This window comes from Dipodomys merriami, unplaced genomic scaffold, assembly GCF_024711535.1.
Source record: "Dipodomys merriami isolate MVZ:Mamm:240054 unplaced genomic scaffold, mDipMer1.0.p SCAF_12, whole genome shotgun sequence".
Classification (NCBI taxonomy): domain Eukaryota; kingdom Metazoa; phylum Chordata; class Mammalia; order Rodentia; family Heteromyidae; genus Dipodomys; species Dipodomys merriami.
Genome location: NW_027202493.1, coordinates 15,868,408 through 15,892,315, shown reverse-complemented (window position 1 = coordinate 15,892,315; position 23,908 = coordinate 15,868,408). Strand labels below are relative to the sequence as shown.

General features: G+C 34.4%; 1 protein-coding gene and 1 non-coding gene across 2 annotated transcripts in view; both read left to right on the top strand.

Moving 5' to 3' along the window:
* Positions 1–23,908, top strand: part of Sgcz (sarcoglycan zeta) — an 874,745-nt gene that overhangs the window by 595,931 nt on the left and 254,906 nt on the right. The window lies entirely within an intron of this gene.
* LOC138823469 (U6 spliceosomal RNA) lies at positions 22,532–22,638 on the top strand. Its single transcript, XR_011370822.1, has one exon. It is a non-coding gene; the product is annotated as a U6 spliceosomal RNA (small nuclear RNA).

Below are 23,908 nucleotides of genomic sequence, written 5' to 3'. Positions count from 1 at the left end.
TTGCTTTAATTGTCTCTGCTGAGAAATCTGAGGTGATTCTAACTGATTTCCTTTTATAGGTGATTGATCTTTTCTCCTTGACAGCTTTAAGGATCTTTTCCTTGGTCTGAATTGATCCTGTGCGGATTATAAACTGACAGTGGGATATCCTGTTCTGGTCTGTTCTATTTGGGGTTCTAAAAGGTTCTTGTATCTGAATAGGCCTATCTTTTTGCATGTTTGGGAAGTTCTCTGCTAGGATCCTGTTAAACAAATTTTCTGGTCCCAATGGGCTGTAGCTTTGCCATGGGTTGACCAGAATCCCCAAGCATTTATTGGATCTGTTTGGCACATTTCACATCTGTTGTATTCCCTTATTCAAATAGTCTGTTCAGTGCTTATGTTCTCCCTGCATTTGGGGGAATATTAACCTCTCCCCCACACAATTACCATCAGGAAGCAAGCCTTGCTCATAGCACCAGAGTCTTCTCACTTTTTGCTGCCTCTTCTGCTTTGTTGTTGCTTTCATTCTTGCTTGTATCAGCTCTCCTTATGTACTAACATACAATCCTTTGGAAAGCATGTAGTTACATGCCGGCAAGAAAATCCAGGACTATGCAAGTCTGTCTTGCATCAAAATGATTCTAGGACTATTCTGAGAACTACTCAAGTTAATATAATAATGATGTTTATTCAGACATTAAAAATGCATTTAAATACTTTGTTTAAAATAATAGCCCACCATAAATTATAAAACTGTCACACAATGGTAGAATAAATATTAAATGAAATAAAGACAAATGCTTTCTATTGGACCTTCCAAGACTTTTATTTGATAAAATATATTTGAATAATTTTTATCTTAGCCATAAATTTAAATATAATATTTATCAGGTGGTTTTTAAATTCACATGTTTTGGATGCATTCAAATACAATTCAGAAAAGAAAGTAATAAATTTTTATTTAGAGAAGAAAATTTATTGGGTATGTTTGCTACGGGAATTGAAAACTATGCTAAGTTGCAGATGAAACTGTGAAATAACTTCATCTGACATTTGATGTAATCTAACAGTTGAAAAAGAAAAATTATAACCCTCAAATTTTTGCTAGTAAGTTGATTAAACACATTTCTGTGCTATTTTGATAGTAATGCTATGTGATATAAAACCACCACATACACACACACACACACACACACACACACACACACACACATTATGAGACACAAATGTCATGGCAGACAGAGCCTACAACAGCTTTAAAGTACAGTTCTTGTTGGATTTTTTTCTTGAACTTGAATGTGTTATCATTTCTTGGAATAGATAGGTAATGCCATTCCACTTCATTCTCACAAAGTTTAATAACCATAAACTCTTTCGGTCTTCACTATGGTTCCTATTCAACAATGCTACAGTGCTAAAGCCATAAGTCAATTCTATGTCTGTCTCTTTCACTTATGGACTCTGTGAAGTTTCTACAGCAGTAACAGGTGGTTAATCTGTTGGTGTCTGTGTCTGTGGAGTCCATTCTCAACCCTCTGCCTACTAGAGACTCCAAATAGATTTAATTCTTTTTAAAAGTAATCCAGCCTCTTCTTTGAAATTGCTTTCAGATTCAGGGAAAATATTTTCTTCTGCATCATCTAAGCATTTTCTGATTTTGAATGCTTTGCTTTAGTAACAGGAATATGTGCCTATATGTTTGGATTTATAAAATGGTATTCAAGTATATCTTCAGAAATTTCAGTATATTCTTCAAGTTTAAACTAAAAAAAACTATCTTTAACTATACGAAGCTACTTGTACTGATTACTAAAGAAATTTTGGTTTTCAGTTATGCAAACATCAAAATAATTACTACTACACTTAACCTATCCTAGCACTAGCAAGACAGGCTCTCTAGCATTTGAACCATTCCAGATGAATACAAAAGTATTCGTCATTTTTGAGATGGGCTCTTACTTTATACTTTCTACTCTGGCTCTTCTGATGTGTAATCCTCCTCATGGTTCCCATGTTGCTGGGGATCACAAGCACAAACCACTCACTCAACTATCAGGTCACCCATTCAACACCATTTTCACCCATTGGTTGAGACAGAATTTAAACATTTCTTTTTGCCCTGGCTGGTCCTTCCATTTCTCCATCCCAATCTCTAGTAGTTAATGTTACAGGATTGAGCCTCTATACCTGGCTTTATATCATGTATAATATGTAGCATTTTTATTGTGACAGATGCTTTAATCAACAGAGACTGTTTTTATAGATCCTAATAAAATTTCATTTGTTTTTTTTGTCTGTTGTGGGGCTTGAACTCAAGATCTGGGCACTGTCCTGAGCCACTTTGTGCTCAAAGCTAAAGCTCTACCACTTGAACCATAGTGCCACTTCCAGTAAATTTTTATTTAAGGACCCAGACATAAACAAACAAATAAATAAGTAAATTGTTATTTAAGGGCTAAGATTATTGATTCTTACCAATTTGTATATGACAATGTCACTAAGGAAATTACAGGTTTTATTTATTTTTTTGGTTTTTGTGGGGGTTTTGGTTGGCTGGGGGTCTTGAGCTCTGGGCCTAGGCACTGTCTTTCAGCTCTTTGGTGCAAGGCTAGCGCTCTACCACTAGAGCCATAGCACACTTCCAATCTTCTGGTGGTTTATAAGAGATAGGAGTCTCATAGACGTTCTTGTCCGAGCTGGCTTTGAACTGCAATCCTCAGATCTCAGCCACCATAGCAGCTAGGATTACAGGCATGAGTTACTGGCTTGGACATTACAGTTTATAAGCCATTAAATTGCAGTTCTTAAAAATTCTACATTATGTTGAGTCTTTTGAGGACTGAGGACCCTCCATACTACTTTCCAAAGTTGTTGAACAAGTTTATACTACCACCAATACAGTTGGGTTCCCTTCTGGCCACATCCCCTCCAGCTTCTGTTGTTATTAAGAGTTCTTGATTATAACCATTCTAACTAGGGGGTAAGATGGAATCTCAATGTTGTTTTGATTTGCCTTTTTTATAGCTAGAGAGGATGAGCATTTTTGCATGTGTCTATTGGCCATTCTTATTTCCTCTTCAGAGGAGTTTCTCTGTAAGTCTTTAGCCCACTTATTTATTGGGCAGTTATTACTTTGAGGATTTGTTGATGGGGGATTTAATTTTTTCAGTTCTAAGAATATTTTAGATATGAGACCCTTATCTGTTGTATGGATGGTGAAGATCTTCTCCCAATCCATGAGCTTTCTATTGACTCTTGCTAACTATGTCCTTTGCCATGCAGAAGCTCTGCAACTTCATGCAATCCCATTTGTCCAACCTTTCTTTGATTTGTTGTGTTTCTGGGTCTTTATTAAGAAATTTTCAGCCAATGCCAAGTAGACCTAGGGTTTCTCCTATTCTGTCCTGCAAAGTTTTCAGGGTGTCTACTTTGATTCCGAGGTCTTTGATCCATTTGGAGTTGATTCTGGTGCAGGGTGATATATAATGATCTAGCTTTAGTTTTCTACAAGTGATTAACTCTATGACCCAGCAATCCCACTTTTGGACGTTTATCCAAATGATCACAAACAAGACCATACTAAAGTTACCAGCACAGCTATGTTTATTGCAACATTATTTACCATAGCTAAGATATGGAACCAACCTAGATGCCCCTCAGTAGATGAATGGATCATGAAAATGTGGTATATATAGACAATGGAATTTTATGCCTCCATCAGAAAGAATGACATTGCTCCATTTGTTAGGAAATGGAAAGACTTGGAAAAAATTATATTAAGTGAAGTAAGCCTGCCCAAAGAAACATAAGTCCCATGGTTTCCTTTATTTGCAATAGCTAGTATATATCTGAGACAAGCAGTAAAGGTCAGATAAGATGATTTTAAACAAAATGAACCCCAAGATAAGAAGTTCTAACTATTGTTTCTAACATATTTATAAGGTACGAAATGATTTTTTGTTGCTTTTTATGTTCCTCCCCCTTGGTATAGCCCCTGATTTCACTGTATTTGATGTTGGTATAATTTGGGGAGCAAAAGGGAAAAACATATTGTTTAAATAGGGATACAGGTTGACCCATTGCAACAATGAGATGTACAAGATGTTATGGAGAAAAACAAACTTTACAATTTAGGGGGGAAGATGGGAGGGAAAGGATGGTAGGGGAAAAACAAAGGAAGAGGCAACAATGCTTGATAAGAAATGTACTTATTACCTTGCTCATGTGATTGTAACTCTTCTGTACTGTATTTTCACAATAAAATGTTATTTAAAAAAACACCATACTTTCAAAAAATTCTGCATTACTTATGTAACAGCAAACCCTCTATACAGTACTTTTACAACAACAAAAAACATATATATGTATATCTATAAATGCTGGATATACTTTTTTGAAATTATAATTTGATTATGGTTAAGTAGCTGTACAAAGAAGATACCATTCAACATATCTGGTTATAAGGATAAAGCATGTTTAATGATGTTGTACTTCTCTCTTTCCTAACCCAAGTCCTTCCCATCAATCTTCTTAGTTTCATAAAATAGTCATTAGATGTCCTATGGCTGCATTTTTTCCTCCTCTTGCTTCTGTTATATTGATTTGAATGTTAGTAAAAAAATGAATGTAACTAGTAGAAATTATATCATTTGAAAGAGGTGCAAAAAAGAAAGAAAAGAAAGAAAAGAAAGAAAAGGAATCTTTATTATCTATGCCAGGAACCTCCTCAACTCCATGTTGATCCTCTGTATCATCTTCATAACTGTTGGAGTTACTTCAAATTTTTTTTAGGAAACTACTAGACTGTTAGAATTAATTGAACTGCTAGTGAAGTGTCCTGATCATCATTTTAGCATTATTACAATTCATTCTTGATAAAAAGTTTAATTTGTTGAATTTCAAAATCATATAACTACTTGTTTTAAAATTTTAATTTGTTGTTATTGTACAGGTGATATGCATAAGAGCAATGGTTATGTAAGTCAGAGAAAGAGTATATTTCTTTTTGAACAATGTCACCCCTTCCCTAGCCCTCACCTGGTTTTGTCTTCCTATCTCACTCACAAGTTGTGTAGGTCACTTTCAAGCATTTGATCATCCATTGTCCCATCATTTCTGTGTCCCCCTTATCCTCCCAATGACAGAAAAATAAATAAACAAGACAAAACCAAATGAAAACCAAAACAGCAAAAAGGAAAAAGAAAACAATTGTTTCCACTTCCTGGAGTTCCTTTCACTAAATATTTTTATATGGTCAAATGAAAGAAGGTATTGCTTCTATGTGATCCTCTCTTAATAATAATGGTCTTGGTTCTTATCTGGTGCAATTCTCAGTAGTTAACTTACAGGCTACACTTTCATCAACTTCATTATACTTTCTGAGATTTCCTAGGAGTGCTTCTACATCAGTGTAATGAAATGATTGCTTCTAATGGGTGGGCATTCAAGACTCCTGTAAAAAATATGAATGCAAGGGATACAACGCAACCAAAAATTTAGATCCATTCAATTGAAATCTTTAACAAATAAAAGCATGATCAAAGAGATTCAGACAAGATTTTTCCAAAAACTAGAATTAATAAAATTTAAATTAGAAATTATAATGTAAACATTTGCATGCTGAAATATTTGTAAATTAGTAATAAATTTATATTGTTTATGAATGTATTTATTTTGCAAGTCATGGGGCTTGAACTCAGGGCCTGGGCTCTGTCCCTGAGCCTCTCTCTGTGCTCAAGGCTTGAGCCATTTGAGCCACAGTGCCACTTTTGCTTTTATCTGAGTAGTTTTTTTGGAGATAAGAGTCTCACGGACTTTCCTGCCTGGGCTGGCTTTGAACTATGATCCTCAGATCTCAGCATCTTGAGTAGCTATGGTTACAGACATGAGCCACTTAGTTTATTGATATTTTGGGACTGATTTGAAAAAGAAATATGTTATTTTTATATTTTAGGTTAATGAAATATGCATGTTAAATCTTGTACTTAGACATCATTGGAACAAACTATTTTATGATTATATGATTATATATAAATTATAATGTTTAATATTATGACTATATTTAATATAAATATAATACGTTTAACATAAATGGACTTGATATATTATACAATGTGAACATATTTATTTTAATATCTTTATGGTTAAGCATCTGGAAGATTAGATGTTTAAATATTTAAATTGTTTATTTGTTGAAATCCTAAAATTTAGCCATTACCCAATTCAATACAGGTAAATTTTTCTTAATTACCATTTCTGAGAGAAAACAAAAGAGGAGGCAACAATGCTTGATAAGAAATATGTCTGAATCAAGCAGAAAAAGTCAGATAAGGTGATGTTAGCGAAATGAACCCTAAGATATGTATTCAAATGTTTTTTTTCTTTCATGTAATTGTTTCTAACACATTTATAAGATTATTTCTTTGTTGCTTTGTATGTCCCTCCCCCAAATTATAACTCCTGCTTTCACTGTATTTCATGTCAGTATAATTTGTGGAGGGGAAGGGGAAAAACAAATCTTTTAAATAGGGATACAGGTGAACCCATTGCAACAATGAGATGTACAAGTCCTTATGTCCAAAACGAACTTTACAACTTTGGTGGGGAGGGGGGATGGGGAGTAGGGAAGATTGGGTGGGGATCAGGGGGGAAGGGATGGGATGGGGAAACAAAGGAGAAGGCTACAACACTTGATAAGAAATGTACTCATTACCTTGCCCATGTAATTTTAACCACTCTGTATGGTATTTTCACAATTAAAAAAAAGCAAATAGATCCCATTTCAATATGCATTACAAATTTTAGAAATAAAAGTGCACTAATATATTCAAATGTTATTTTTTTCTGTTTTGAAGGATTTTATTAACATCTATTCATTGTACTAGGGGAAGATTTAATTGTGATATTTCTATACATATCTAAAATAGACTCTAATCAAACTTAACCAAGGCTATCTCTCTTTCACCCCATTCCTCCTTCTTAGAATATTTTTAGTATGCATTTTTTATTGTAAGGATACTGTACAGAGGGGTTACAGTTACATTTCCTATGGAGCATTGGTACCTCCTCCTTTGTTTTTCCCTTACCATCCCTTCCTTCCCACCTACCCAACCCCTACTTCCCTGCTACCCTCCCCTCAAGTTGTAAAGTTGGTTTTCAACATAGTGTCTTGTACTTCTCATTGTTACAATGGGTCAACCTGTATCCTTATTTCAGCATACATGAAGAAGCCAGGCCCAAAGAAACATAGGTCCCATGGTTTCCCTTATTTGCAATAACTAGTATATGTCCAGGACAAGCAGAAAAGGTCAAAAGCTATGTATATATGAACATATAAAATGGTGCTAAGCAAAATTAACCCCAAGATAGGGATATAGAGGTTTTCTTTCTTGCTGTTGTTTTTAATGTATTTATAATGTACTAAGTGATTTTTTTTGTTTCTTTTGTATGTTCTTCCCCATGGTATAACCCCTGTTTTCACTGTATTTGATTCCAGGGCCCTGCATCTTGTTTATACATTTTTCTAAGTTGAGGCAGAGAAGGGAAATGTCAAATGTTATTATTTCAACAAATGTAAGATTAAGGTAATGCTCAAGGAAGACTTTGCTGAAGCAATTCAAAGAGAATAGTAGACATAAAGTGATTGCTGAGTTATGAGAAACATTCTTAACTCTCAGTTCCCATGAAACTCTCATGTAAAGATTAGGACAGAATCACACTATTGGTAACATGAGTGTACTCACATTAAATATATCCATTGTCTACTCAAGTGCTCCATATGTAGGTATGATCATACAAAGAGTAAGCCTAGATAAAGCCTAATGCATAGGACTGGAGTTCACTACCACACTGATTGAAGCTGACAGCCCTACGCTGTTTGCAAAGAAAACTTCACAGGGAGTTTGGAACAGATGCTAAACAATATGGCACATTTGATTTCATGCTGCTCACGCATGCCAGCCCCTGGCACTCTTCATGAGGTCAGAGGATTAGTAAAATTGTAGTCAGCAGGAATACAGGGAAGATAAGGAGAAGATGCCAAGCAGGTGTGCTGGAATGAATTAGATATGGGCTTTCCCTAAATATGTCTAACTTGCCCTTCAGCATATGCTTATAAGGTTGTAGGGGACAAAAACTCAAGCCTGATTAATTCAATCCAAATAATGCAACTAGCTATATTCTGTACATATTGAACATGAAGTGTAGATGTAGAAGTTAAGTTCTGAACTTAACTTCAATGTTTCTTGAAAAACATAAATCCTAATGGTAATTCATAAAAATTATGATGATGAGGTATATTCAAACATAAATATAAAACAGGAAAAGATGAAGGAAGAGAATTATATAGAATAAAAAGCACATATTCTTGGAAATCCATTGGAAATTCCCCATTTCCAATACACTATAAACCATGCTTTATACTAGCATTTTCTTTCCAATAATGCCATAGTCTGTGAAAAGAAAGAATGTCTGCCTTCCTAATATAGTATGCCAGGGATTGTATTAACTCTGCTTCTCATGTGAAATTTGTACATTCACTACTCCTTAATGGACATATTAAGAAGGCAATGATAAAAATCAAGCTTTAAAAAATGAGAACTCAACAATGTTAAAAATATATTCCTAAGTGTAGCCCTAGACTTGAATATGCCTGTGCTCAGTAAAAAAATTAGTAAAGAATATTATTTGCAGAAATCCCTTCAATTACCAGGTTTCTTCTAATCAACATGTGTTCAATGGTAGAATTTTCTAGATACAGGTAACTTGAGGGAGTGTGTGGGTTGGGATAGATGGGAATAGAGCGAATGATGGGTTGCATCAACATCCATTGCACTCACAGAGTAATATATCAAATTAAAGTTCCTTTGTACCACTAAATATAACAATAATAAACACATGATTTAAAATATGCAAATATAACAAAAATTATTTTAAAAAGAAGTTGCTAGACTCAGTTTGACTCACTAGCTTGTTGGATAGAGGTGTTTTTTTTTCCTTTTACTTCATTCCTTATGTAGTTAAAAGATCAGTAGATAGGTATGGAGAGAGAAAGACAGACAGCAGGTAGATAGATAGATCAAGTGAGAATTAGATAGACAATAAATAGAACAGAACTCTCCTTTATCAAATAACAAAATACCTTTATCTTTGTAGGCAAAGCCTGGAAATCTTACCAACTAATTCTCCTTGCTTCCATATTCAAGATATTCTTGTTATTTTGTGTTTCTGAAGTATATACACTAAAATAATAGCCTCCTCTCAAAAAATTCTTCCTGATTCTATTTTCATAGTAAAAAAAGAATCATTATTTTGAATGCAAATCAGAAAATTTCCCTCAAAAAGCCATTTCTTTTTGTTGTCCTTGTTATGTATACTTCCAATATACAACTATTAATTGAGAGGTATAAAATAACATAATTTCCATGCAAAGATACTTATTATGATTCTGAGCAAGGTTATATACTTAATCATTTCAGAGCTGCTCTGAAGTTTCACTTTATTTACGTATATCTCCATTCAGTTCTGATAGGTTTATTTTTGGGTGGGGGGAGGTCCAGTCGTGGGGCCTGAACACTGGGCCTGGGCACTGTCCCTCAGCTCTTCAGCTCAAGACTAGCGCTCTACCACTTGAGCCACAGCACCACTTCCGGCTTTTTTCTTTTTCCTTATGTGGTGTTGAAGAATCGAACCCAGGGCCTCATGCATGCAAGGCAAGCGCTCTACCACTGAGCCACCTTCCAAGCCCCAGTTCTGATAAGTTTTTATAGCTTCATTATCACAAAGAAAAGAAATAAGCAACGTTAAAATGCAAATTAATCTTAAATTAGTGGGCTTTTATAGAGAAGATTGAATGGGGTATTGGAACATTCATTCCAAATAGGTGGGAAGCATATCTTTATTCTTATGCCAGTGAAGGTTATATGTAGGCAAATGACAATGAATTTAAACAGGTTAGAAGTTATCAGTTAAGACCTACTGATCAGCCAGAGCTCTTATTCCCATCCAGTAGAAAAATGTCCACCACCTTTGTAATGCCAACACCATTCCCATTGCTGGGTAGCCATACAGTGTGCACTCCATCTCAACCCCTTATTGCTCCACACCCATATGGGCCAAATGGACCACCAAAGTCTACCCAATCCTGAATCATGTCAGAGGCAGTGGGGGCCCTGGCTCCACTACAACCCATGTGACCCTCATTATAACCAAATCATTTATAAGGAGACTACACTGTATCCCCTTCCCCAGCCTAGCTGAATACAAAGTCAGTATTGCATATTAAAATGCCACTCCAACACATAACTTCATGAGAGAGCTGTTAATATGAAAAGTGTAGGAATAACTGGTCCACCAGCCATATAAATCTCAATATAGTCATGAACAATCTAAACAAACAAGTTAACAAGATATTCCAATTAAATCCAGTGACTTTTTAGTGACAGATCTCGAAGAGAACACTGTTCATGAAATGTCCAGTAAAGAATTGAAAAGAGTGGCTACAAGAAGGCTCAGAGAGATTCAAAAGAATGCTAGGAATTAATGTGATTAGGAAGATGATAAGTAAGAGGAAATCAGGAAAAATAGAAAAATCTTGCAAAAAGGATAAGGGAATGAGGAAATCGTTAGGTTCAATTACAAATGCACAATTGAACTTCCATCAGATTATTAGATCAAGTGGAGGAAAAAATATCTAAACTGTGTCAAAAGTTCTTTGATAATATCACAGAATAATCAAATAATAATGATTATTATCCTCATCACATGAACAATGACGACAGTAGAGGTACAGTTAAACAAATAAATATTTCTTCTTATTATGAACCCAGAGAGAAGAAAAAGACAGATATGGTAAGCCTATTCAGTAAAATAGCGCTGAAAATTTCCCTGGTCTTGGAGAAGACATAGATATCTAGGTAAAGGAGGTTCATATAGAAAGAGAATAAAAGAACTGTAAATTTGAAATTTAATCAAACTAGAAATACTGAAAAAGATACATACAGCAAATTCTTTGAAAATATTGAAAATTATTGTTTTTAAAAGGAGGAAAACAAATCACATATTACAAGAGAAAGGAAGGAAGAATCAGATAGCATACCAAGCTCCAGAAATCCATGGAGAACTACTGAAATACCTGGAACAACTCTCTACATAGTGAAAAGAGACCAGTTACTCTCAAAATCCAATCTCCCAAAACTCAAATTAAAATAGAATAAATTCCTATGACTTTTTAGGTAAGTAGGAGTGTACTTGGAAGATACTACCAAAACTGTTTTTCAAAGATGATTTTACTAAAAATAAATTATTAAATATTTAGAAAAGAAATAATCCAGGCTTGGGTGGCTCATACCTGCAATCCTAGCTACTCAGGAAGATGAGATCTGAGAAATGAGGTTCAAAGCCTTCCCAGGGAGGAAAGTTCATGAGACTTTATCTCAATTTAACTTCCAGAAAACAAAAATTGAAGCTGTGGCTCAAAGGGGTACAACTTTGAACAAAAGAGCTCAGGGATATTGCCCAAGTCTTGAGTTCAAGTTCTATAGCTGATCAAAAAAAAGCTTAAATAATAAGTCCCATAACATAGAATAAACAACCATATTGTCTTTAAAGGTAGGATAATTAAGTTGAATGGAAATTAGAAAAAGCTAGTGTCAAAAATTATTAAAGTAAACCAATATTCATCATGATTATATTCTCTAAAATCCTTAACTAAATGTTAACAAATAGAGATTAGCAGTATTTGCAAAGAATCATGCACCCTTTGGGTTCAGCAGACTTAAATTAGTTAAGATAGTCTATCTGATTAACTTCATAAAATGAATGATCGCATAATCCTATTTATCAATAAAATATTTTACAAAATTTATGCATATTTATGTTTAGATATCTCAGAAAGTTAAAAATATTCTCAAATTGATCTAGAATATCAACAACAAAATTATAGCCCACATCATACTTTATTGGTGAAAAAAATAATGATGCCTAGTCTCTTGACTCTTATACAGTAGGTACTGCATATGTAAGACAAATATAAGCAGAGTGTAAGGAAATAAATATCTACTTTGAGACAATTGGATGTTTATAATGAAATTCCAAGAAAGCAGCAAAAGGAAAGAAAATAGACAAAAAGAATAAACGAGAAATAAAGAGAAAAAGAGAATGATAGAAAGAAGAAAGAACGGAAGGAAGGAAGGAAGGAAGGAAGGAAGGAAGGAAGGAAGGAAGAAAGAAAGAAAGAAAGAAAAAAAGAAAGAAAGAAAAGAGAGTGAGGGATAATGGAGGAAGGGAGGGAAGGAAGGAAGGAGGGAGGGAGGAAGGAAAGAAAAGAAAGAAAAGAAAGAAAGAAGAAAGAAAGAAAGAAAGAAAGAAAGAAAGAAAGAAAGAAAGAAAGAAAGAAAGAAAGAAAGAAAGAAAGAAAAAAAGGAAGGAAGGAAGGAAGGAAGGAAAGAAGGAAGGAAGGAAGGAAGGAAGGAAAGGAAGGAAGGAAGGAAGGAAGGAAGGGAAGAAAGGAAGGAAGGAAGGAAGGGAAGAAAGGAAGGAAGGAAGGAAGGGAAGAAAGGAAGGAAGGAAGGAAGGGAAGAAAGAAAGAGAGAGAGAAAAAGAGAGAGAGAGAGAAGATAAAAGAAAAAAATCATTGGTGCTGTAGCCCAGAATGGTAGAGCACTAGTCCTAGGCAAAAGAGCTCAAGGACAGAGCCCAAGCTCTAAGTTCAAGCTCCATGACAACCACTACCAACAAAAATTACTCCTACAATGTATGGCTTGATAAGCTAGATTGTAGAATGCAAGATAAATATTACAGCCAGTCATGATGTAATTCTAACAAAGAAGAGGTTTCAGAATCTAAAAACATATGATAGTTATAATTGCCCCCAAAGGCTTCCTTGGGCATAAATATTCAAAATAAACATATGTAAAATTTTCTACGTAAAAGAATATGCTGATGAAATGAGATGAATATATTTATAAAGGAAAGACATTTCATGTTTAGAGACTGGAAAATTTGCAAATTTGTCAATTCTCTTCAGATTGATAAATAGAACCATCAAAATTGCCTTTAAAATCACAGAGAGAAATTTTGGTGTTGAGATTCTTTTGAAATTTATATAGAAATATGAAGAATCTATAAAAGCTATGTCCATTTTGACAAAAATAACAAATGGGAGAAATCAGTCTTCCTTGTTTAAGATGTACATGTGCATAAATACACAGATAGACAGACAGACAGACAGATAGACAGACAGACAGACACACACACACACACACACACACACACACACACACACACACACACACACACACACACACACACACACACACCAACTACAAATTGTCAGAATATATATTCCTTCCAGGGAAGGAAATATGCATAGAGAAAATAGGTCTTAAAAATAGTGACACTAAGCCCTGCTTTCACTGTATTTGATGTTGATATAATTTGTGGAGGGGAAGGGAAAAACAAACTGTTTAAATAGTGTTACAGGTGGACCCATTACAACAATGAGATGTACAAGTCGTTATGTGGTAAAACGAACTTTACAACTTTGGCAGGGTGGAGGGTGGGGGTATGGGGCTGTAGGGTGGTAAGGGGTGTGGGGCAAGGGGGTGCAGGGGGAAAGGGATGTATGGGGAAACAAAGGAGGAGGCTACAATGCTTGATAAGAAATGTACTCACTATCTTGCCCATGTAATTGTAACCCTTCTGTATGGTATTTTCACAATAATAAAAAAAATAGTGACACTGATATTAGATACAACAGAAATTCAAGTTAATGCAGGATTTAGATATCACTACATATCCATCAAAATAACTAAATAAAAAATCCATAAATATTGGCAATGATACTAAGAAAATATATCACTTATGCATTCCTAGTGGGAGAGTAAAATGATTCTTACCCTCAAATGAATTATAGATATATTTTTATAAATTAATCTGACTAGCATGTGATGTAGTAACTCTACTACTAGGCATTTATCCCAATTGGAAGCAGCTTAAACACCTTTAGGTGGGTTAAGGCTTAAATAACTTGTGATACATCCATCATATTAAAAAAACTATTTAGCAATAAAAGGGAAAATATAAATTTAAAGCCTTGATGTAAATGATCAATGGGTGAGCTCACACTAGAACTTATACACACAAGTAAACTAAGATCTATAGAAGCACATACACATAAAAAGTACATTGTTATCCATGTACATTAGTGTACTTGCTGTTCTTATATGTCAAGTCTAATGGTAATTAAGGAAAAAGAGAGGTAGTGGACTCCACTGCTAAGCCAGGCAGAGTGGCACGTATTTGTATTCTCAGCACCCTGGAGGCTGAAGCAGGAGGATAATTCATACAAAACCAGTTTATGCTAAACTGTTTGAAGTTACAAAGCAAGAATCTGTCTTAAAACACAAGGAAAACAAAAGATATGAAGCAATAATTCATGTAGTGATAAAGAAAGGCTGTAATTAGTAGTAAAATAAGAATATAAAACTTGTATATGTAATTACTTTGATTCTTTCAAAATCGATGTTGTGAGTTTTCAGAGAAAAATACAGTTATTAAAAACTGATGTGTTGAATGGCAATGCTTTTGTACAACTATTTATATAATAAGATATATTTTAAAATATAACACACTATGGAATGTGTTATGCTCAAAACAGAAAATATATCCCTTAAAAAGTCCTCTGTCAGAAGAATTTCATAAGATTTTCAAAATTTTTCAGAGTATTTGCTTCATGATTTTTCTAGAGTATGGAAGAAATAAAACATCTTACATTATTTGGCACATAAAATTACCAAACGTTTTCACAAGACAGAAATTTAATAATATCAAGTTAAACAGCCATTTTTAACACTTTACTAAACTGATTACACATTATATCAGATGGGGATGATGATGTATTTACAAAGAATGTTCATGTAGATATAATTTATGGCCTTTCAAAGTATAAAAAGTATGTTCAAATTTTTTTAGTTAGGTGATATAAAGATTACTGTACTCCAATAAAGCAGATTATGTTACCTTTATGTCAACTGAGGCTCTTAAAGCTCTTGCCAAACTCAATTTTAAGTCTGTGAGAGTCAAAAGTCTTTTTACTAGCTTCTGTGACTACTTCTTCAGGATGTTTTGTTTAATTCTCTTGTTTGATTTAGGCTCTCAAATGGTAACATCTCACAAGAAATTGAGGAGGCATAACTAAGATCCCTCATGGGTATGTACGGATATCTACTTCCACCAATTTCTGAGTAACTACTAATGGACTAGTCACAGAAAGAAGATCACAGAGCTGTGATTGATGGCTCTGGCATATTTTCTCTCTATTTTGTCTTTCCTTGGTCCTTAATAGCAACTAAGGAACTGTCTGATTATCTTAATGATGCAAGTGTTTCCACACCCCACATCAAATTATAGTAGAATCAACACTCAACAATTTTTGCCCTGATTTATAAAAGTTTAATAGTAAACAAAGATTAACAATGTCATTACTTCTGGATGATACCTTATTTTTTTTTTTTTTACAGTAACTGATGATAAGAACAGTGCATCATTGGTAAAAGTAAGTTCTGGTGAAAACCAGAGCAGATATATTTTATAGTTTACCTTTTAGTATGACACCTAAATCAATTTTTGTGAAAACTACTGAAAACTTCTCTGCAATATCTATGTTTATGTTAAAAAATGAGTGAGGCAGATAGAAAGGGAGATAGAAGCGCCTGCATGAATATTTTATAATTCATTTTATTGTCCATACTGTTTGAGTAGACTCTAAACTCTTGTTTACTTAATTTAATTATTCATTCAACTTTCCAGTTTTTGTGATTGCCCTGTAGGTAATTTAGTGGGAAAAGAAGTCCCAGTATAATCACATAACCAGGAGCTGGTGCATCACATCTGTAATCTTAGCTATTCAGAAATCTGAGAGCTGAGGATCACCGTTCAAAGCCAGCCCAAGTAGGATAGTCCATGAGACTTATCTCCAAATACCCATCACAAAATTGGAAGTAGAGCTGTGACTCAAGTGATAGAGTGCTATCTGAACATAAAAGCTCAGTGACAAAGCTTAGGCAATGAGTTCTATCCCCAGGACCAGCACACACACACACACACACACACACACACACACACGCGCGCGCGCGCACACACACACACACACACACACACACGTGCGCTCATCACAAAAAGTAGTTCACAGTATTTTAAGAAATAAATTTTCAGACAGAGAAAATAAATAAAAATGAACACCCTTATTGTGTTATTGTATTACTGGATCATAGGAACAGAAAGAAATTTGCTAAATGCCAAAGTAATGTCTTAAAATACAAATTATTCATCTTTAATATGAATCCAAGTTAAGTATCTAACTGAAAAACACCACAATTTTATATAATAGTTTGGTAATAGTTCTTGAAAGACATATCACTCAGAGTCCATAGCCTGAAGTATGAGTTACATTTTGAATGTAAATTTTAATAAATATCTACAAATATTTTGACACAAATCATGTATCTCAAAGACAAAAATTACAGTGACTGATATGAACATGTATATAATAATCTTGGCTATGTGATAGTTTATAGTATAATTATAAATTAATGCATGTTAACAAGGTTAATTTTTGTCTACATAATGAAATAAAAAATGAGTACATGGCAATATTTAGTATACTACATAGTTGTATTAGATCTGTTGTAACATTAAAGGTAAATATACAATATAACTTGTGTGGTGTCTTCCTTCTGGAAAGGAGATGCCTGTGATATCTTTTCAGCTATTGAAATTTCCACCTGTGATAAAAATATAAAAATAGCTTTAGTATAAATGCGATTACTTACAGAAAAGTATTTGAAAAGAACATAACAGAAGCACAAACTCAAGTGAGTCAGAAAGTGTTGAAAACATCAGTTGCCTTGGATACTTGTTAATAGTCACAATGGCTTAGCAATTCTGTGTGATTGGTGTGGGGGAGGTGGCATTCAAAGTAGTTTTAGTATAGTGGCTTCATGCAGCTAGGGTATTTGGCTCATAGGCCTCAGTTCAGGTTATGAGGATGTCTATTTACTCAAGAGAAAAGGAATGAGAATTACCATAAAAGGGAGCTATGGAAGGATCTTATGCCTAATAGACCTTCTAAAAGTTTCTTAAACTCAATGAAAAGTGAGACATATCAGAGTAGAAAATTTCTAAAGTTACTTAAATTACAAAGTTGTAAGTGCTAAATTTTAAATTTCAGTTGTAATCTGAATATTACACAAGGAAGAATACATGACCAAGAATCACCAACAGAAAATAGTTATATTGATGAGTAGTAAGTGATTACTTAATTGAAGATCACCATATATATTACTTTTGTGACTTTTATTATTTTTGTTAGTCATGGGGCTTGAACTTTGGGCCTGGGCGCTGTCCTTCAGCTCTTCAGCTCAAGGCAAGCGCTCTACCACTTGAGCCACATCACCACTTCGGTATTCTGGTAGATAATTGGAGATAAGAGTCTCATGGATTTTCTACCCTGGCAGGCTTTGAACTGCAATCCTCAGATCTCAGCTTCCTGAGTAGCTATGATTACAGGCATGAGCCACTGGTGCCCAGTTTTTTTTGTGACATTCCTGATTTGTAAATATGTTATCTTATATTGCACACTCATTATTGAGTTTTATCTTGCTTACATCAATAAGCATTTCAGTGTGTGTGTTCCCAGGCCTGTTTTCCACTTCCTAAGAATTATTAAGGTGCAGTATAATATCCAAATGGAACCAAAGTACCTAGATGGACTGAAAAAAAAGGACTAGCTAAGCTATTAGGCATGGAGCTAACAGGCTGTGGCCAGGCCTTAGCAACAACCCTTGATAAACACTTGATAATCCAGAAAGGTTCATGTGACAAAATAGTGCTTACATTGAAAACCCTAACTTTCTAGCTTCCTTGTTTTACTTCAAACATTCAGTTATTGTTCCTAAGTTTTTATATGAATTGTAATTCCTCCAAATCATAAAATTTTTCATCATTAATCTATAAATAATATTATTGAGCCAGGCACTGGTGGCTCACACCTGTAATCCTTACTACACAGGAGGCTGAGATCTGAAGACTGGAAACCAGCACAGGCAAAAAAGTCCATGAGACTATTATCTCCAATAAACTACTCAGAAAAAGAAAAAAGTGGCACTGTGGCTCAAGTGGTGGAGCGCTAGCCTAGAGCACAGAGAGGTTCAGGGACAGAGCGTAGGCCCTGAGTTCAAGCCCCAGAACTGGCAAAAAAAAATCTATATATTATATACTTGGACATAGACATAATGAGAGAATATTCTTTCCTGAAAAGTCCAATGAAATGAGCTTAATCCTCCAAGCTTTCTGAAATTTGGGAAGAGTAGGTGAGAATTATATTTTCTTGGGCTACCCTATTTTAATAATTGATATTCACTATAGAATTTTTGTCAATATAGTGATTTTTAATATTTACTATCTTTAAATAGTTATATAAAGTATCTTCCCTTTAACAAAGCAATTTATGAATACAATGTATGTTGATCAATGACACTCCTTTCAACATTCTTACCCATCATTCCCTTCTGCACTCTTTCTCTCACTCTTGTTAATTTTGTAGTATATATATCAGATTCATGCCTTCATTTTCCCCTCTTCTCTTCTTCATTTATTTACCCCTTTCACTTTGACTTCACCTTACTCTTTTCCAGTATCCATTTCCCAGTAATTTATTTCACTGAACATTGATTTTGCCTTTGTAAGGATTTATGCTATTTGAGATGTCCTATGAATCAACCTTTTTTCATTTAATACATTTGTACACACTTGCATACCACTCAATGTATATATTTTTGAGTTTGTAAGCAAAAATCTAGCTCCTACATATAAGGGAAAAATAATATCCTGTGTCTCTCGGGGCCTGACTTACTTCAGTTAACATATTTTACTCCAAGTATTTCCATTTCTTTATAAATGATACAATATCATTCATTTAATGGATGAATAAATTTCCACTCTGCATATATAACAAATTTCTTGATCCTTTCATCTATTGATTGGCATCTGGGCTGATTTCTCATTTTAGCTATGGTGAATAGTGCAATAAACATGTTTATTTTGATGGCTTCACTGTATCCTGACTTGTAATATTTTCAATGAATTCCCAGATGTAGACTTGCTAGATCATAGGACAATTCTACATTTAATTTTTTTCAGGAGCCTCTACATGGCTTTCCAGAGTGACACTTTTAATGATATTCTCTTCCCCAAATTTATTAATGTTCATTTTTTAAATTTTAATATACCAACAATTCTGAAGTTATTTTTGCTAAAAGTACATACTTGTCATTTGGATTGCTGCATATCAAAAGGGCACCTCAAAGCAGGATAAAGTCATTTATCACTCTTTTTGTTTTGTATCTCATTTGTCTTGGTCTTTTGGTCAGATTTCTGTTCAATTCTGAATGTAGACATGTTAAACGTTTATGAAATGCTCATATAAGGCCTTTAACCCCCCCCTTCTAGGATAAATAAGTATAACTAAGAGATTTTCAACACATTGCAAAATGCTAGCTTTTATAAAATCCTATTTCAAACTTATGACACCACGTCAGGAAGTCTTCAGTCATTTCTCTATGCCTTCCAGCACCAGTAGAGCCTTGGAGGTAGATCATACCATAATGAGACTTCACTCCAAAGCTGGAGTGATCATTTCATGAGAATGGAAAAGGATCACATTTTATTCATAACAAAAATCCAAGGAATCAAATAAAGTTTATCTCTTGAGCAGCAGCAATTTTCTTGGTACCTATAAGACTGTGTGAGCAGAACTGAGACAAAGATCAATCATACCAGAGTTTGAGCAAGACTACTTGATTGCACACAATATTTTGCTATATAATCTTGGAGGTTATGTGAGTACCCATCTCCCAAGACACTTGATCTCCCTTGTCTTCCATATGATCTCATGGAATATTAAACTCCTTTCATGCTTTCTATCATTAACTTCTCCTTTGATTTCTGGAATAAGTGGCTAGACCTGATTTATGATGACCCCTGGGGTTGGGCCTATGGCACAGGACTCTGGCAACATAAAACACAATTGGCCCACCAAGGCTTGCATTACACATATTTCCTAAAGCATTACAATATTAAGTATGAGTGACCTATAATTTAGTTATAATTTCCTTAATTTGTTTTAGACTATCCTTTCCTTTATGTAATCCTACCTGATAGTGGTTGTGATTACAAAGTAAAGGCTAATTGTAAGAAGTAGATAAATGGAGCCAAGCATGGTGGCACACACCTGAAATCCAAGCACTAGACACTAAGAAGGCACAAGCATTAGGATTGTTAGTTCAAGGCCAGTCTAGACTACATTGGAAATTCCTAGGCAGACAATATCAAAAAAAAATAAGTGAACTAAAACAAAACACCAACTTATAAAGGGAAATCTAAGGACCCTTATATTTTACAGAAAAAAAAAGAATGGTCTGAGAAAGCAGGCTTAAAGTATAACACAGATATCAATCCATTAACCCTTCACTTAATATAATTTTTCCAAGTCTTTTCTAACAAATGGGGTGATATCATTCGTTCTGATGGAGGCATTGAATTCATTTCTAAATGAGGATTTGAAGGATAAATGTGGAGATAGTGAAGAATAGTGAATGTTGTGGATTAAAGAGTTTGTCCATTCTTGAATTAAATAATTGTTTACCAAGTAATTGTCTTCAGAAATGGAATATTAGATGAGAAATATATTTCACTGTGTAGATACTAGAGTTTAGAAATGGTGTCTAATCTTATAACAAAGAGGTAAATGTTAGCACCATTTTAGAGGTATGTCTTTTCATATAATACAATGGTTAAAAATGAAAAACACTGGCTATTTAATGTAATCTCACTTAAATGAATTATGTCCAAATGAAAGATGATTTTCCTACAATATCTTCAATCTTTTGTGAATGTGGTTATCGAATTTAGATCTACATGTCTCTGATAATTTTCCTTTTCCTTCCTCATTTATGTATGGGTTTCCTCTTCAGAAGGAAGCAACCTCAAAGTGGACTGGAACACTTCATTGCAAATTTTCTCTTAGGAGATGCTGTGAAATTTCTTCGATGTTGTGAAATTTCTTCGATGTTGTTTAAATACCAGTGGATAATTTTTAAGTTACTACTATGGTATTTTATTAGAGAAAATTAAGAACAGCTGAGCGCCAGTGGCTCAGGCCTGTAATCCTAAGTACCCAGGAAGGTGAGATCTGAGGATAAGGTTCAAAGAAGCACGGGCAGGAAAATCCATGAGATTTTTTTTCTCTAAATGACCACCAGAAAACTGAAACTGGCAGTGTCTCTTAAAGGGCATAGCTCAAGCCTTGAGATGAAGTGTACCGAGACAATTCCCAAGCTCACAGTGTAAACTCCAAGACAGACAAAAAAAGCCAAAGAGAAGCATTTGCTGTATTTCTGTGTAATATTGAGGGTCTAGAAACATAGTGTTTGGTGGAAGTATTTCAAATTACTGCTTTATGATGAGATGACATTTTTGCAGGAATTGTATAGAGATATTTGTCAATGTTCAAAATCTATCAATTCAAAATTTTCCTGCAAAAACATCTCAATCTCATTACAAAGGGGTTTCCATGAGAGGGAGAGTGTGTGATATGAATGGCCTTTTCCTACATGTACCTTGCTTCTTAACAATGTGTTCTGTACTATCAAGAGTCTTCCATGAATGGCTAACTGACAGTAGATATTTACCAATGTACAAAGGAATCTTTGGGAATATTGACATGCTAACATGGAATTTGGAATGAAGTCTCTCCTGAGAATGCAAAAGTTATATGACTGCTTTTGTTTGGCAATGAAAGGGACATGTGTTACAGGGAATTGTCAAGGCAGGTATAAAAGAATCAGCTTTTTTTCTGATCTTAGTGGGAATCAAGAATCTTGACTATTTTACACAATGAATAACTGTGCCCAATTGGAGAACATTCACTCAAAAAGTGTGGGATTGAAGGGCATCCAAGCCAAAAGCAAGTCTTTTAGCAACACCTTGGATTTAGCCAAGTGCCCTTTACTTAGCATGTCTAGGTTGTTGGGTGAAGAAAGAAACCTGCTGAAAGGACTGTTTCCTAACTTCTAAATGTAAGTTGACCCCTCACAATAGTTATGTTTGTCTGGGAATTATGTGTTCCCTTTCACTAATTAATAATGAAGAATATAATAAAATATAAGAAAATTAAAATGAAAAAAAGATAAAATATCTTACTGATTACATCACAAATGAATGAGATAGTAGAGACTAGCAGTGTCAAGATTTGCATAGCATTAGAAGCAACCAGAAAAATAAATCTAGCATTCAGATTTCTTTCCATTAAAGGCTGAACTGTGTATTTAGAAAATTCCAGAAAGAAAAGTTTTCCAAAGAGTGGAGACACTGTTATTTTGTCTTCTCTGAAAATACAAGTTAAAATGTTTGAAAGAAATGATAAAACAGAGTGATACTTGTCATAACACTAAAATGTGTGAAATCCAATTTCTAGAATAGCATTACGATTAAAACACTTGCTTTGTCAGTGCACTTGCTAAAATTGGAAAAACACAGGCAAGATTAGCACAGTCCTTGAGCAAATATGACATGCAAATCTCTGAGGATTTTAATGAAATAGTATTATGACAAGTCTAAGATTACTAATCCTCCCAGGTAGCAGACAAATGACAATTCTCTCTAGGATTAAGATAGTATCAGCAGAGGACTCAAAAATGTTTGAATTTATCCTCTGCTCCTAAGTTTCACCCAGAGAAAGTATGAGTGTCACAAGACAAGAGAGCAATGGTTTGAGATACTGAACATTTGAACTCAAAGGTATAGAATCTGAAACATATATATTGCTATTCAGCACATCTAGAACACAACAAAATAAGAAGAAAGGATGAACACCTTTATGTATTCAGATCATGTAAAATACTTTCCTTTGTCATCATTTGTCTCATATTCCTTGTTGATTGCCAGTAGTAAAGACACTGTTAAATCATTGTGCTTGTTTTAACAGGGCTTGATACAGAATGTTCCATGTTTTTGTTTGGAAAGAATAAGACAATTTTTGCAATTACATAAGGAAATTTTTGAGGTGGAATATGACAATAAAGAAGCAAATTTCATTTTCAGGGCCATTGTAATCTATCTTAAGTTAGGAGACAGTAGTTTGGATATTATAATCAGGGGAAATTACCACATCATGGACAACAAAGGCAAAAGCCATGTGCCTGGACTCATAGATTCACTCACCTAAAATTGAGAATGTCACTGTGCTGATTGCGATATTTAGGTAGCACACAATTTTCACATAACGTGACTGCTTCACAGATAAATAGAGCTTCAAAATGTGCATCAGTACTGTGGTAATCTCTTCCCACCTGGATGGCTCTATTGGGTTCAGTGATAGCTATTTCCAGGTATTTTTAACTCTACAAAATTTTTCATTTGAATAGCTGTAATGCCTAATCACCTGATGTGGATTGCAATTCACTCATCTTTGTCTATGAGTAAAGTCTTTGCTAGTTAATGAATACAGTACTTAGTATATAGACTAAGCTGCTAGAGTATCTAGACATTGTGAAAAAAACAGTGACTTAGTATGATATAATGGAGGAATAAAAATTACAGAAGAAAGAAGAATGAAATTACTGGAATGATGGCCTTGAGTAGACAGTATGTTGCAAGACCTAGATAGACACAAGTAGATGGTTGACTTTAGTTGGAAATATAAGTACAAGTGACTCATGTCTGTACACCTAGCTACTTAGGAGGTTGAGATAAAGTATCCCATATGTATTGGAGCTCAAGCAGTGAGTCCTTGAGGATTCAGTCAATTCCATGGAAAATAAATGTGGGAACCGAGCAGTATAAAAGCAGTATAAAGTAAAGCTCAAGGATC